The sequence below is a fragment of the Sorex fumeus genome, unplaced genomic scaffold (assembly GCF_029834395.1).
Source record: "Sorex fumeus unplaced genomic scaffold, SorFum_2.1 ptg000014l, whole genome shotgun sequence".
NCBI classification, from domain to species: domain Eukaryota; kingdom Metazoa; phylum Chordata; class Mammalia; order Eulipotyphla; family Soricidae; genus Sorex; species Sorex fumeus.
This window is the reverse complement of record NW_026606071.1, coordinates 3,257,862-3,275,488: the sequence shown is the minus strand read 5'-3', so window position 1 is coordinate 3,275,488 and position 17,627 is coordinate 3,257,862.

Sequence of the window (17,627 nt, the reverse complement as noted above, 5' to 3'; positions counted from 1 at the left end):
TTCAGGCCAATTTAAGCTGATCTATTCCACAAAGTGAGACGAGGAATCCTCAGATGCCAATTTACCTAAAAAAAATTTAAAAAAGAAAGAAAGAAAGAAAAAAGAACTACAATCAAATTAATCAGTTATTATAAGTAATACATGCCATAAGAAAAATGACAAAAGAGACATGAATTATGATAAGGAAATATATTCCATTTATAAAGTTTGATTTAGATCTATCATCTGTCTGTCAGTGCCCATGACTCTGTATCTGGGTCTATACCCTTAAGGAGACTGATGGAATACATGCATGGTTTAAATAAATTTTGATATGCATTAAAGCATTTATTTTGAAAAAATCACCATAATGTGAATATTTTTTATGTTAATGTTTTATTTTTAATTCTTGCATTCAATAGAAGGCAGAATTATTGTTAAAAGACAAATTCCATCATGGTTAATTTATTAATTTTTGAATATTTTTTAGATTAAAACTAATTTTAAAATAGATTAAATCTAATTTTCGATATATCTAAAGCAATATAATTTTATTTAAAATACAAAATTTTGGATTAAAGGATAGTAGGTTAATTTTTTATCTTGATATGCATAAAAATGCATGTCCAAAGTTCACAGCAATTGGAGGATAATGAGAAAATTGTATATTTCTTGTTTGACTTTTATTTTACTTACACATATAATTCAGCTATTCAGCAGTAGATCATCTTTTTGATTTTCCATATGATGATTTAAGGACCAACATATTCTCTTGGATTTAAAATCTTCTGTTAGTTCTTTCTTATCTACTGACAGAAAAAGAGTATGTAGATTATGTACTTAGTTTTTTATGGGCAAACCTCAAAAGGTATATGGGTTTCCAAGGTGAGCTGTGTATTTGTATGCAGAGCTGCCTGAGTTGGCTAGGAGTTGTGTAGTTAGTAGAAAACAAAGAAAATAGTTAGCAGAATTGGAGCCATATTCTATGGAGAAATATTTTTGAAAATTATACACAAATCAATTATTTTCTCACTTAAAATTTCATTTCAATTAGAATACAGGTACTAGAAAACAAGAAATGAACAGAAGCCTCAGAAATAAAAAATAATTCAAAATAAATGTTGAGCTCTCTATATAAAAAACAAAGAATAATTTAGAATATTTACACTTCTTCTGTGAAGAGATGACTCAATATCAGGATGCTACTGTTATCTAATAACACTATGAAAACAAGATGCTATTTTTTTATCTATGATTTCCACATATTCCTTGTAATTACATCAATGTAAGTCCTTAGTTAGCTACATTAAAGAAACATATGGGGTGGAGAGATGGCTCAATGGTGCTTTGCACGCAAGAGGTGGAAATTCCAAGATGGCGCTCAAGCACAATGCCGGGGATAGAACCTGAACATAGTCAGATGCGGTCCTCAAATAAAATAAAGATACAAAGTGCTACATGAATAGATAAGGATTACCAGATAATGGTGTTAAAATGAAAAGTAATGAGAATATACTCTTTATTCTAAGTATTAAAACTAATTTGAGCTTCCATTAACTAGATTTATTCAGTAGCTTCACTCTTAAAACTTTGTCATATAGACCAGTACAATATATAAAACTTTTATTTTTAGTATTTAAAGGAATGAATTTATCATATTATAGTTCGAAATCTTTTAGGACATATAAATGATGTAAACCATTAAGAATATAATGTGATAGCACTTACTGATCTCACATGATGACATTTATTGCAACAATATTCATTATGCAAAAAACTCAAGAATAGTACATCTTTCAAATAAATAAAAATAAAAATAATGAGTACAAGAAGATGCTATGATGATAAAGAACTAGGTAGCAAGACTAGGACAAATCACTAATTATTTCTTCCAGATTTAAAGAAAATTATTCACCATTCTGTCATTTTCTCCTTAGAAAAAAATATTTTACTGGGACAGGAACAATAGTACAGTAGGTAGGATATTTGTCTTACACACAACTGACCTGGGTTCAATCCCCAGCTTCCTATATGATCCCAGAAGCATTGCCATTCGAAGTAATTACTGAGTGCAAAACCAGGAGTAACCTCTGAGCACTGCTGTGCATGGTCCAAAAACAAAAGAAAACCAACAAAAATTATTTTACTTTGACATAACTATAGAGTCAAAGTCATATAAACAGGTTTATATACCATATATCCATAGTCTCCCAGATATTATATCTCACATAATTATAGTACAAGAATATAAAAACCAGGAATTTCTGTTGGTATAATAATACTTAGTCTGATAAAATTTTATCATATAGGTTGATAATTAAGATCAAAGTATTTAACCATTTAATTTTTTAGATTTTAAAATTTCATTTTTAGAAGGTCTGGTTTTATTGCCATTTGGGGTCAATGCATGGAGAGGTACTCTGATTAAAGGGGGGAAGAACTTTGTTGGCAACAATTGAGCAGGTCAGATGAGCTCGTTTCATGTATTCAAAATAATAATTTTGCCTACCTGTGCAAAAGAAGCATTTTAAAGAGAAGTAGACAGCATGATTTAAGAAAAGATTGATTGCACACCAGTGGGTGTCAGTAAGAATAAACATTTCACATGTGAGGCTAAAGAGATAGTACAAAGGGTAAGCTACATGTTTTGCATGCAGCAGATGAAACAGGTTTGATTCTCAGCATCCCATATGATCCCTGAGCACCACTAGGAATGATTCCTTAAAGCAGAGTCAGGAGTAATTCCTGAGCAGTATTGCTTGTGACCTAAAAACTGAAAAAAAAAAAAAAGTCTGGTCCCCAAGGGCTAACTAAATAAAACAAGGATTAGTCTCTGGGGAAGGACAAATTGAAGTCAACTGCTCATGCCCAGAAGAGCTGCTGGTAATTCAGCTCTTAATTTCTTTTGGACTTTTTTCAGAAATATTTATTGTTTATGATTAAGTGTTAAAATAAACATTATCGTAACTCATAAGGTTTTTAAGCAATGTAAATTGTCCATGACTATTTAAGATAATCCCTAATTTTACTTATATAATTTATCCTCAAGCAGTGCTTGCATAAGCATATTTATCCATTACATATTTTAATAGCAAGAACTTTGTTATAATAAAAAATTTGCACTAGAAATGAATGGAATAAAATTTTTATGCACATAAAATAGTATTTATTTTATAAAATGGACAATTATTAAGATCACGCTCCTCCCGTTGTTCATCGATTTGCTTGAGCGGGCCCAGTAACATCTCCATCATGAGACTTATTGTTACTGTGTTTGGCATATCGAGTACATCACGGGTAGCTTGCCAGGCTCTTCCATGCAGGCGAGATACTCTTGGTAGCTTGCCGGGCTCTCCGAGAGGGGCGGAAGAATCGAACTGGAGTCGGCCATGTTGGCTGCATGCAAGGCAAACGCCTTACCGCTGTGCTATCGCTCCAGCCCATAAAATGGACAATTATATTAATAAATAATAGCAATAACTTAAACTGGATATATTTTTCATCTTTTGAACATTAATTGTTTTACATGTTCTATCTCACAAAATTTTTATTAGAATGCTATAAATTAGATAACATTATTTGTGTATATATATTTACAAAACTGAGATTTTGAGAAATTTACATAAATCGTCTCTGTGAAACTGGTTTTCTTTCTGAATGGGTCTTTGATGTATTAATCCGGACATTTGTGAAGTTACAAGCAAGTAAGATTTTGTTTACTCGTTTGGTTGTTTGGAAGGTCACATCTGACTGCTCAGGGCTTGCTCCTGACTGTGCTAAGTAATCACTTCTGGTAGTGGTCAGCAAAGGATGGAAGCAACATTGGTCCCTTGCAAGACAAGAATGTTAACTTTGTACCATCTCCTGGATCTACTATCTTTATTTAACAACTAAGAAGAGAGTTCTGATCCACTGATGTTCTATGTCTCGAGTTCTTGTGTACACCATCCTGGTGGTCAACATTAATCTCTCACTGTTTCTCTCCTCCTTAGTCCCTGTTGGTCTCTTCCTGATTCTGTCTCCACCACTGTCCTCCTGTTCTGTGGCTGATGCTCTACACTGAGACTCTTAGGTCTGCCTCTCAAGGTCTGTAGCCAGTGGCTCTTTGTGTCTTTGTTTTAAATTTGTTCTCCATCCAGATACATGTGAGAACTGCTGCTTTCATACTGACCACACAGGTAGAGGTGAGGGATCAAAGAGGAAGTTACATGACATGAACCCTCTTTTGCATTTTATTATTTTCTGCTCCCCAGGCACTTCCATTACCTACTTTTACTGATTACTTTTTCAGCGGGTGAGATTTATAAAGATCCATAAACTAGCCGGTGCCCTTCCCCTTTCTTCCACTTTCATCAAAGGAAGTGATGCTGTCATAGAATTTGACTACAGTGTTCATGACTACGCAGCCTATCCTCCTAGTCATGCATCCACAGTTTTTAAGAAATTTTTAAATAGTAAGATATACATACTGAGGGATGGGAGAACACATTCAATCATGCTGGCTCTGCTCTCAGGGGTCCTCCTATTAGTGACGAGGGACCATATGTGGTACCAGAGGTTAAATGGGAATACATTCATCCTGTGCAAGAAAAATTATTTTATCTATGTGCTGTTTCTCTATCTCTGCAGTTCTGGCATGCAGAAAGAAGCAGGGAGAGAGAAAGAGAGAAAGAGAGAGAGAGAGAGAAAGAGAGAGAGATTATTTTCGGTTACACCTGGCGATGCTCAGGGGTTACTCCTGGCTCTGTACTCACAGGGGACCATATAGGATGTCAGGGATCAAATTCTGGGTGGTTTCTGCGTGCAAGCCAAACACCCTACCCAAACTATTGCTCCAGCCCCAGCATATTTTTAATGAAAAAATAATTTTACAGTTTCTGTAGAATGAAACAATAATAGAGAGAGAGAGTAGGGGGAGAGAGAGAAAGACAGAGAGAAGGAATGGAGAGGGAGAAAGAGACAGGGAGAAAAACAGACATTTAGATGTGGAGATCTCATGAGCTATTAACAATGACTGCCCTTTAATGGGTCAATTTAATAAAAACTTTTGTTTAGAGAAAAATAGTGATAAAGTGGTTTGGAATTGTTGAGATGTATTCTTTCATTAATTTATATCCAAGAAAAACAGCCAATATATTAAAGTTCTGTGAAATGACATTATTACTATAGATATTAAGAAATAATGCACTTATAATAATTTAGGAAGTACATTCATTTTATTATGTTCTTACAATAGTCATGCTATAGTTCTGTAGGAGACCCTAATTTCTTAATTTTCTGCTGAATGTGAAAGACTTAAATTGTCTGCAAAATTGACACTCAAAATGATCAGTGATTCTTGGCTTAAACATCTGCCATAATATAGCCATTTCCTAAAGTGTGATTGTGTTCTAGAAACGTCATTGCAAATAGCAAGCTCATCTTTTAAAATAAATATTTAATTTCCTCAATTATATTGTAAATTCCTTATAGGCACACTGCAGAGAACAAAATATATAACAGATAAACAGATCAGGTATTTTGTTTCTTTTGCTTTTAATAGTCTTTGATTCTTCCTTCCCTATTAATATTATTTTTCTTGTTAGTAAAAATTTGGAAAAATATATATATGTAAAAAATTAAAAACTGCCACACTGAAAAATTATGATTTTCTTACCTAGGAAGTTAATATTAAGTTTTATTATATTTTATATTATTTATATTATTTTATATTATTAAAAATAATTGTTTGCAATCATAATGCAATGTGATTTTGTTCTTTATATTGTTTGGTATACCTATAGAAAGTGTCCATAAGCCTGCATTCAATATTTATATAATATTCTACCTATACAGATTGACAGTGGTCATTCTTAAATAATAAATAAAGAATATCATTTATTCTTTTAAATAAAACTGGAGTGATTTTTTGTTTATTTTGGTATGATTGTTTTCCTTTGGAAGATTGTTTAAAGATAAATTATTTATAATGTTATAACTGAAACTAAGAAAGTCCACTTCACATAATGCTATTCAAAATAAGTTTGTTAATCTAAAACAGTTGCTGTTCAATTAAGTTGTGCTTCCTTATTAACATTGAGTTATCTGTATTTTAATAATAAGGATTATATTTTCTCCTTTTTTAATAAATTATTTACCACAGAGTTGGATTCAAATTTTAGTAATTTTTTATTAAGTGAAATGATGATGGCTACCCTTTTCCTATGGTAGTGGGAAGGGAATAGGGTTAATACCTGGTGGTGCTCAGGGATTATTCCTAGCTCCCTGCTCCAGGGACCATAAGTGGTGGCAGAGATAAAACAGGGTCAGCAGTGTGCAAAGGAATTGCCTTAACCTTTGTATTATATTTTCTGCCTCAACAACAGTTGTTTTGATTTCAGTACTAAAATAATTTTTCATCATCATCAACTTCATCACATCAAGCCATGAATGTTTTTTTCACTCAAAGGTAATCACATTCCCTAAATTCTCTATTTGTTTTTTATTGAGTTAATTTATTGTGATTTATAATGCTATTATTGCTTTCATGTGTACATTTCTGTTACACCTGTAATCAGTGTACAGTCTTGAGTCACTCTCTTTCAATCCTCCAAACTCAGTTCTATTGTTCAATTTTCCCAGTGTGTTATCTCTGGCCTTTTGTTGCTACCTTGTTGATGTGTTTAAGTCCCATCTATTATCATTCTGTATCTGTGCCTTTTTTTCTGACTTTATTCAATCAGCATGGGCTGGAGCGATAGCACAGCAGTAATGTGTTTGCCTTGCAAAGCAGCCAGCCCGGCTGAGCTGGGTTCGATTCCTTCTCCCCTCTCGGAGAGCCAGGCAAGCTACCGAGAGTATCTTGCCAACGCACCAAAGCCTGGCAAGCTACCCGTGGTGTATTCAATATGCCAAACACAGTAGCAACAAGTCTGAAAATAGAGATATTCCTGGGCCCGTGCGAGCAAATTGATGAACAATGGGAGGACTTTGTTTGTTTCACTCAGCATGAAGTATTTTAGATCCATTCATGTAACAGCAAATTTTTGCTTAACTATTACCTTGACCACCAATGCTATCAATTTAAGTTGAGCAATATGCACTATCAAGACAACTGTCAAAATATTATCACAAACATCTGAACACTTTCTATAATTAAAGAATGTGTAAATTTTATCCTGAGATGATAAGCATAAATTGGAATTATAATCTGAGGAATGTATATTTCAAGTACGTCATAATCTGCCACATGTAATTGGAGTATACATACCTGTTTAGTGAAAGAACTACTGCATTCCTGCATGTGACTGTATTCACATTTCCCCCCTCTCTTTCTTCATCTTGTGATGTAGGAACAAAAATCACATTTGCTCCAGCATACAGACAACACAATTTACTAAAAATGTGTGATTTCAAGGCATATTGGTTGCAGAAAAAATGCAGTGTCAGGAAAATAGGTAACAGTCCTTCCCAAGGTGAACTACTAAAGCAGAGTGCTGGAATTTAGTAAAATATAAAATATATAACAAATAGACCCTGCATTGAAAACTGATATTCGGTGCTTAAAATGTACTTGCAACACTGAATATACAAAGGCTAAGAACTTACTGATAAGGCCATTAAATCAAATGAGTAGAATTATAATGCTGATGATATAAAGCAATAAAAGAATAGTAAATCCACAAAATCAGTGAAAATGAGCACCATATAGGATGAAAATCATACCAGAAAAAATACAAATCCTTTAAACTGTGCTAGATTTACTTTGTTCTTTGTATAAAACATAGATACTACCAGAACCACATTCTATACTCATTTTAGTTCTTTTTATTTCAGAAATGCTGTATCTTTAATGGGTTGTATTAAAATAACCAGCATTTTAAAGTTGTAAATGTTTTTAATCTAATAATTTCTGTGAAACATGAGACTTAGCGCAACTTGGATAACTTATAACTTTGTAGGCAAAATAAACTGGATGTGACGTTTTATTTGAAAGTCACACTAGAGTAATATCTGCTGTAAAGTTTGGATGAGTTTCCCCATTCTTTGTTGAGTTATTTTACTGAATGCATCCTGCGTTGCTTGGTTGAAAGGTTCATGTGGGCCTTTCTCTATGTCACTCTTACAACATGGCCTCTGTCTCTTCCCAGAGAAGACGAGCTAAGGGTGAGAGAAAATGCACATCGTGTGTTCATAACCCAATCTCAAAAGTGACATTTGTTGTATCTTTTAAGAAGAAAGTTTCTGAACCCAGATATTACAGCTTAAAGAGGAATTTCACTAAAACTGAAATAGTGGGCAACAGAGTTGATTAAGGACCATAGCTAAATTGGTTTCCATGATGCTCTCTGGCGTCCAATAATTCCTATTCCTCCCACACACAAAATCTTTCCCAAGATATCCCTAAGTTGTATATTTTCTGATATATTAGCTCAAATTTTGTTCTTTCAATTATATGTTAGTGTGGATGAGGCATCTTAGATGTATTTTTTAAATTACAGCCTTAGAGCACCGGTCTTTTTGACCTATGATATTGAACAGGTCAGTTGCCTGGTTTCCGCCATTGAATATACAGTCCTGGGGCTGCTATATAAAAATAAGTATAACATTCTTCAGAATGTAAAAATGGAAGATTCCAGTGAATCAGTGGTCTTGAGACTTGGGACTTGTTCTATAAGGTTCTGAGCTTCACCTTCTGAACTCACTTTTTTGTTTGTTTTGAAACTATTATTTTTAAAAAGTTTTATATGGTTTCATGCAAAGTTTGTAGTTTAGCAACTATATATGTAGCACCGTTCCTACCACTAAATTTCCGCTCACCACTTACCAGCACCCACTTGAGTCAACTATGATTCCAACCATCGCCCTCCCTTTCCTTTACTTACCACCCTCTGTTATCAAAGTTAAATTTGGTTTTGTTTTATTTACTTCGTTTGTTTCCTTTTTTAAAAAAATAAAATTTAATCAGAGTGAGATATACAGCTACAAGTTGTTGGTGATTGGGTTTCAGACATATAGTGTTCCAACACCCATCAATGTATATTTCCTACCACCAATGTCCTGTTTGTTCTCTCTCTCTCTCTCTCTCTCTCTCTCTCTCTCTCTCTTACTCTTTCTTGATCTTTCGCTTTCTGTTTCTTTATATTTTATTGATGAGCAGATTCATAGTTAGGGGGGTTTTTTGAGCCATAATTCCTTTTTTCAGAAAATGTAGCACATGGTTCATTTTTTTTTTTAATTTATTTATTGACTCACCGTGAGAAAAGTTACAAAACTTTCAAGTTTAAGCCTTGGCCATACAATGATCAAACACCCATTCCTTCATCAGTGCACACTTTTCACCATCAAGAACCCCAATATACCCCCCTTCTCACCCCTCCCGATGTCTGTGAAGCAGATGATTTCTACTTAACTCTCTACTTTGACTACATTCATAATTTAGACAAAGGATGCACCATTATTATTTAGAACTTCCCCCCAATAACCATAACTGCTGAAAAGGCATTGTGAAATAATTTGTTTTCTATTGCTGGTTATGAAGATCATATGATGTTGCATGGCCGCGATAGTGGCCACACAATTTTGAATTTCTGCCAAGTTAATTAAGTCTGGAGAGATTTCTACCAAAACCCAGATAATTACAGGATTGGTTTGTGTGCCTCTGGGGCCATGGTCATGCTGGAGAGCCACTCTTGGGGGGGCAACTCTTGGCCTTGTTAGAGCGTGAAGAACGTGCTGGTTCCGCCCCCATCCCATGAGGCTGCAGTTGCCCTGTCACTGCTGGCTCATACCTGGCTGTCCAATAAGCTCTGAGGCGGTGGCCACCATGCTGCCAGAGGGAAAAGGTGGAAAAGACAGACACCCTTTCCCTCCGGGGTGGGGGTGGGGGTGCGGGTGCACGGTGCCGTAGTTTAATGCATAGTCATAGTCCATTCACATTTCTGCTGCAAGTTGCTGGGTTCTGAATTAGGTTCTGAATTAGCACATGTTTTAAGTGGCGCAGTTTCTGTATTCACTAAAATCTCTTTCTGAACCCATTACAGTCGTTAACATTTTCTTTCTTCTTGTTTATTGCTCTACCTTTAACAAAAAATCCCATCAAATTTAACTACTTAAATTTGCTTGTCTTGGTTTTCTTAATACTGGATTCAGTCATGTTTTCGGAGATATTGTCCTTGTGTCTAGGAATAAGATTTCCTTTCAGGGAATTTTAAGGATTTTGCTGTTGGCTATTCATTTCCATACCTCTCCAAAGCAGTTAGGTGCAATCAACCAACCATTTTTTGTTATTTTGTTTCATTGGTTTTGCTACTTTGTCTTATTTTGATGATACTAACAAAAATATTCTGTGGAAACAGATACCCCAGATCTTTGTCTTTTGTAGATAGCTGGGTTCAAGTCTGGTATAATTATTTTGTCAGAAGACATCAGAAACAATCAGACTATCCTTTACTGCTAGATGTCGTGCGTAGTATTTGCGTATCTTATCCCATCAGACATTCTAGTCCATAAATTCTAGAACCAGTTTAAAAATTTCATTTTTAAGATTCTGATACTCTGGAATCACTGTCAGCAACATTGTTTTTTTAATCTGTTTAAATGGAATCGAAGATAGATAACAGAATCCACTATAATTCTCCAACCCTGAACCTTACAATTCACAAAAAGTTTATCTTCCTTTGTTAGATTCATATATTCAATTCACAGTCTATACACCATCAGTCAATTAATTTAATTTTTAATAGTAAATATTAGCAAATTATTTCTTGATTGAGGATAAGCAGATTCATCTGACATTTACAGATCTTTGAACATTCAGAAGAGGGATTTAGTTGGCCTCCTTGCTTACTCTGGTAATCAACATGTCCTCTAATTTTCTTTCACAAATATATTTATTTCCTTTTGATGTCTGCATATTACTGATTTGTTGTAATAAAATGAAGAGATTATTTTTTTGCAACAGTATTTATTTTATCTAAATTGTGTAAGCTAAGATTCTTCTGAACAATCTTCTCAAAGAGCAAATTTATGCCATCTTGGCCTCTCTTTGCCTATATTGAGAAATGGTAAGAAGTGTCTGATTGCCTCCTCCAGATGGAACCCTGGGGAACAGGAGCCTCTATAAGCATAGCTCGAGTATGCGGGAACAGGACTTTTCCTCCAAACTGCCCCGACCTTCCCGGCTCCCAGGTAACCTCTGATTCCGGAAGTCATACCCACAACCCGCCCCCCCCAGCGCCATCTTTACAGCACACTGTCGCAGAGAAGAAAGGCCAGGTGGGGGGCTCCACAGCTCCTGGAGAATGCACAGATCCCAAAAAGAGTGAGATCACCAGGAAGTCCCAGATGGGGTAGGTGCTGCATCCGCCTCCTCCAGATGGAACCCCGTTGACCAGGAGCCTCTACAAGCATAGCTCAAGTATGCGGGAACCAGGACTTTTCCTCCAAATCGCACGGCCACTTACACGGCTGTGGGGCATCTCCCTATATACAAAGTGATCAGTGGAAAGTAAATCATCCAACGTTTCTCCCTGAAAATCAGGCTTAACTCTTATACAAACCACAACACCCAATAGGAAAGAGAGAGAACAAAAGGGAATGCCCTGCCGCAGAGACAGAGCGGGATGCGGGGGGTGTGGGAGGGATACTGGGATCTGCGGTGGTGGGAGATGGTCAGTGGTGGAGGGATGGGTATTCAATATAAATAAATAAATTTAAAAAAAAGAAGTGTCTGAGAACAGAGAAAGAACAAAGAACAAAATGATTTTTACTGCTGTTGGGAAGTAAACCATCCCTGTTGTCCTCAACAATTTCTTTGAATGCTATTTTAGTGATAGTGTTATGTCCAAAATCTTACAAATTCTTATTCTAGGAATTTATTTTTAAATTCTACTGTCAGAATAAGTTTTCAGATGTAGACATTTTTCAGATCTAGAAATTAGCCTACCAAATCCAGAGAAAAGATTGATGAGAGAAGTGTAGTTAACTCTACCTACTCTAGGATACATTCAATATCCTTTCAAAAAAAAAAATCAGAAAGCAAATGTAAACAACTAGCGTCTACTTGGAAAATAAATTTAACCTCTTAAACAATGTTTTATTTGCACAAATTTTACAAAACAGATTACTTACATACTGCTACTACAATCCTTCATCATTTTGTCTTTCTTTCAATTAATTTTCTAGCACATAAGCTTTGCTGTCTTGAATCAGAAACTTAAGCAGAATTTTACAAGCATCTACAGAAAATAAGGTACTACCTAGGAAAGAGGTCACTATTTTTATCAAGACATCTAATATGTAAGTAACTTTTTTTACAGAAAAGTTCTAATATAATAGGTTTACAGTTTACCCGATAGCCTACAGGGCTGAAATAGGACTGAAAATAACTCTTAATTGTGAAGAAACTGTAATATCAAAAACCACATTTAGAAACCTCCCATCAAGTAATAAAATATAAGTTATTACAATAATGTTGATTTTTAGAAGCAGCATTACTTCCCAAAAGTAATCCACATAAATTTTATTATACTGTGACTTTTTTCCTGTGTATTTACAATGTATATTATATGTTTGGGGACAGGGATTGTTCTTGGAGGTCCTTTAATAAAACCATCTTATGGATGTCTTTCTGAATAGTAAGGAATTCAAGCCAGACTGGGTTATGTGAACTGTAGGGGGTTGGAGTCTGAGCCTGACACATCCAAGATCCATGCCACTGAATTAGCTCTCTAGGCCCTCTACTATTGTGTGGAGCAGCTGTAAAATATAAGGTGTGTTTTGATTTTAGAAATAATAACAGTGGAGAGGCTTAGGATTCTTTCAACTTTATCTCATTTGCTGAACTGGAAGTGCAGCATTCTTTCTTTATGTGTGGCCTTGAGTTTCCTTGGCTCCTCTCCGGCTTCCCTGGGCTGTGAGGGGTTTTCCTTAGTCGGCCATAGCCGACTGTAGAGCACATCATATGTGCTGATGCATTAGGTAAGAGGCATTTGGAGGGCTGGAGGGATCTTAAAGAGGGAAAAGCACTTGCATGTGGCTGGCCCAGTCCCATGGATGTGTTTCTGTGCCACCACCGGTGTTACTGGGGCACTGAAGTTCAGGATCGAGCCCCATTCTCCGGCCTTTTCCACAGTCCTTATTTTCATTTTTGTAATTGCTACCGAGAGTATCCTGCCCGCACAGCAGAGCCTGGCAAGCTCCCAGTGGTGTATTTGATATGTCAAAAACAGTAACAACAAGTCTCACAATGAAGACGTTACTGGTGCCTGCTTGAGCAATTCGATGAACAATGGGAGGACAGTTTTACAGTATTATGCTACTGTCAGAATAATATCTGCCAATTTAATAAACTTTAATAAAAACATTAGTCGATTTGCTCGAGCAGGCCCAGTAACGTCTCCATTGGAGACTTTGTTGTTACTGTCCAGATAATCATATATAAGGAAATCATAACATACAAAGATACTGGCATGAACAATATGTAATTTAAAATATAAGGGTCTGTTTCATAAAGTCTTCTCAAACTACTATTAGGATAAAGGTGCAGGATCCACCAAATTTCCCTTATTTTTTTAGGTAGTGTTATGTGATTTATTAATTTATAAATTTTGCATGAAAGTAATGTATGTGGCACAAATGTGCCAATGTGTACACTCTTATTTTAGTGTGTATGTGTCCTTTTTTTCAAAAGCATCTGTGCCCAAAACTGATTAAACACTGCTGATTTAGAGAATTTTATCTGCTTAGATTATTTTACAACTACAGATAGAACACATTTCTTGATAGTAAGTATTTTACATTAGATGGTAACAACAAGTTAGAGTACTGAAATGACAATAGCAGGGGGTCTGAGCTGTGAATAACTAGAAGGAAAGAAATGACCCATGGACATCTGTCTTGGTGCACACTATTAGAGAATAAATGGGACCTTCCCATGTATATTTGAATTGATTCTGGTTCCTCTACATAAACTGTGAATGAAATTTAAAACAACTAGAGAAATGTTGTATCACGTGAAGGTATTACTGATTTATTAGCTTGTTTTCCAAACTGAATAAAATGGAAAGGTGTCTTAAAGAGGAGTTAGACATTGTCTCATTTTTATGTCATCATGAGTGAAAAAAAAATTGAAACTGATGATAGATTGATTTGAACTCCAATTTAGCCTTTACTTATAGTTATGGGCAAAATTCACTATCAGACAGTAAAGGCATAGATGCAGGTCACTGAACTGTGTGATTAGATCTTGCTATACCAGACAATAGGTTGCCTTTTTCAAGCTGACACTGAAAATATCAAGCAAATGCCATAGATAACTTGTCTTCTTTTAATTTCCATTAGATAGTAAACAATTATCACGTAGAAAAAAGTTTTCCATTTTTTAAATATATTCTTACCCTAAAACTTAAACTCATGAATTATTTTTTGACAAACAAATCATTTTCTCTCTCCCTCCCTCAGTTTGAATTCATTATATGAGGACTTTAATTTTATGTTGAAATATAAATTAGTATTTATATTAGTTTAGGATTATAAAACAAAGGTCTGAAAATTTAGTAGTTTTTGTTATACTTATTTCTCTCTGCTTATTAAGCATTTATTACTAAAAAATCTGGATATATTTAAAGTAAATAATTCCAAAGTTTATTTGTAAAGATAATATAGCTATACATGTTATAGACTTATATTTCATTTAAGTATAATCATAATGCAGGAAAATAAGCTTTAATTTCATATTTGAGAAGATTAGTCAAATAATAATGTTTCATTGACATTATCTTATAAAGTTGGTATTTTCTACTTTTTTGTTCAATACCTTATCACACCAAAGCTGTCACCAATTAAAATTCAGAATCTTAGTTACATTTGATGTTTTTGAAATCTTGTCATTTTTTTCAACTGCATCCATCTAGTTTAATGAATAACTCATTCATTTATTATTGTATCCAAGATATATTGCATTTATATGAGTAGATATTAAATTTTTTACTATTAATTTATTGGATAAATATTTGTATTATTTTTATAATTTTGCAATTCAATTATAGCATGGTACAGTATACATAGAATAAAAATGGGAATTTCCTATGAGTTATTTTGATGGGTTTTTATAAATTTGTATATCTCTTCCATGTGACTTTTTCACTCAGTAATTTTTAGATTATTTATTTGTTTTTTGGCCACACCCATAAGTGTTCAGGATTTTCTTCTGGTTCTCTTCTCAGGAATCTTTCCTGACAGGGTTTGGGGGGCCATTTAGGGTGCTGAAGATGAACTTAGATCAACAGCATGCAAGGTAAATGCCCTGAACACTTTATGATTTCTTCTCTAGTTCTTCACTCTATGTTTTCAAAATCTCATCCATAGTGTTTTTTCTGTGCTAGAGTACATATTAATAGCTTTCATGTAAGAATGAGTAAAATTAGAAATTTTTCATATTTATTGTCTTGTCATTGGACATTTGCTTCTTGCTTTTAGCTATTATGAACACAGATGTTGTGAATAGTACTTTATTCAATTTTTTGAGTACATGCATTCTATATTACTGAGCAAGAATCTTAAGTTTTATTGCTGAGCCAATATCACTTGATCACTTGATATCCTGTTACTCATCGATTTGCTCAAGCTGACGCCAGTAGTGTTTCCATTCATCCCTGTTGCGTGCTAGCATAGCCCAATGGAATCTGCTCGTTCTAGGAACATGAAGAGCCTCAAACCGATTATTCAGGGTCTTGACGAAGAAGTCTGACCATCTCGTAGGTGGGCGTCCATGTGATCTTTTGATGTCATGTGGAATCCAGTAGGTAATGGCTCTAGTCCAGCAGTCACCTCTAAATCTCATTATGTGTCCATCCCATCTGATTTTTGATGCCTTGAATTTTTGATGCCTGAACCAATATAAAGATAGTATTTAGGGAACAACATAAATAGCGTATTTAGGAACCTGAGCAATATTACAGCAAGTAAGACACTTGCTTTGCGTATGACAAAGACTGGTTTTATTCCTGGCACCTCATATGGTTCCCTGAGCCTGCAAGTAGTGATCCCTGAGTGCAGAATTAGGAGTAATACATGAATACTGCTGGATGTAGCTTCCAAACAAATGAACAAAGTATAAAAATATTTAATTGCAATATAGTTTTCTAAGTTCAACTTGCACACAGTCTACCCAGATTCAGTCTCCTGCACCATACATGGTCCCCAAGGTGCTACCAGGTGTTATTTCTGAATGAATGGCCAGGAGTAAGCCCTAAGCACTTCCTGGTGTGAACCCCAAACAAATAAAGAATAAGGAAAAAAAATAAAAATAACTCCATGAAAGAGCTAATCATAGAAAACACTTCATTTTAAAAAATCTCCATAGGATAAGGTATCATCTACAACTTTTCTCATATCCAAATTACAAATAAACTTGGCATTGGATACGGTAAAATTTTATGTATTGCTATAGTTATTTATTCTTTAGTAGTCTGACATGTGTAAAAGCTGATCTACTCTTATTAATGAGTGTCATCTTAACTTTTGTATGTGTCACTGTCAAATTTTCAATTTCTATAGTTTTTATTTTGTAATTTTGCACAGCACATGTTTTTATCAGTATGTATCTCACTATAGCAGAAATGACAATTTTTCCCTTGAGAGTTAAAAAAAATATTTTTCTTTCATTTTTTTCCACTAATTTGACTATGATAATCTGAACACATGACATTTACCTCATATATTTTTCACTTTGCTATTTCTAATTCTTTTTTTAAAATTATTATTAGTGAAACACCATGAGGTACAGTTGTAGATTTACAATTTTTTGTGCTTGGATTTCGATTATACAATGATCAAATAACCATCCCTCCACCAGTGCCCATTTTCCACCACCATGGATAATATCCCCCTCACCAACATCCCCCCATCCCACCCTACCTCTGTGGCAGGGCAATCCCTTGTGTTCTCTCTATTATTTTGGATGTTATGGTCTGCAAAAGAGTCATTGAGTGGCAAACATGTTCAGTCCATAGACTACTTTCAACATGCATCTCCCCTCCTGAGAGGATCCTCCAAACACCCTTTATTTGGTGCTGCCTTCTCTATCTGAGCTGCCCTTTCCCCTAGAATGCCCGGCTGGCCTCTAAGCTATGGAGTAATCCTCCTGGTGCTGATCTCAGCTATTCTTGGGTATTAATCTCATACTTTGTAACTTTATATCCCCCAGATGAAAGCAATCTTTCTATGTCTATCCCTCTCTTTCTGACTGTTTTCGCTTAGCATGATACTTTCCATGTTGTACCACTTGTATGTAAATTTCATGACTTCATCTTTTCTAACAGCTACATAGTACTCCATTGTGTAGATGTACCAAAGTTTCTTTAACCAATCATCTGTTCTTGGGCATTCAGGATTCTTCCAGTTTCTGGCTATTGTAAAGAGTGCTGCAATGAACAAACAAGTGCAGATGTCACTTCGACTATACATTTTTGCCTCTCTGGGATATATTCCCAGGAGTGGTATTGCTGGGTCAAATGGGAGCTCAATTTCTAATTTTTTGAGAATCATCCATACTGTTTTCCAGAAGGGCTGAACCAGTGGACATTCCCACCAACAGTGAAGGAGTGTCCCTTTCTCGCCACATCCAAGCCAGCATTGGTTGCTTTTGTTCTTTTGAATGTGGACCA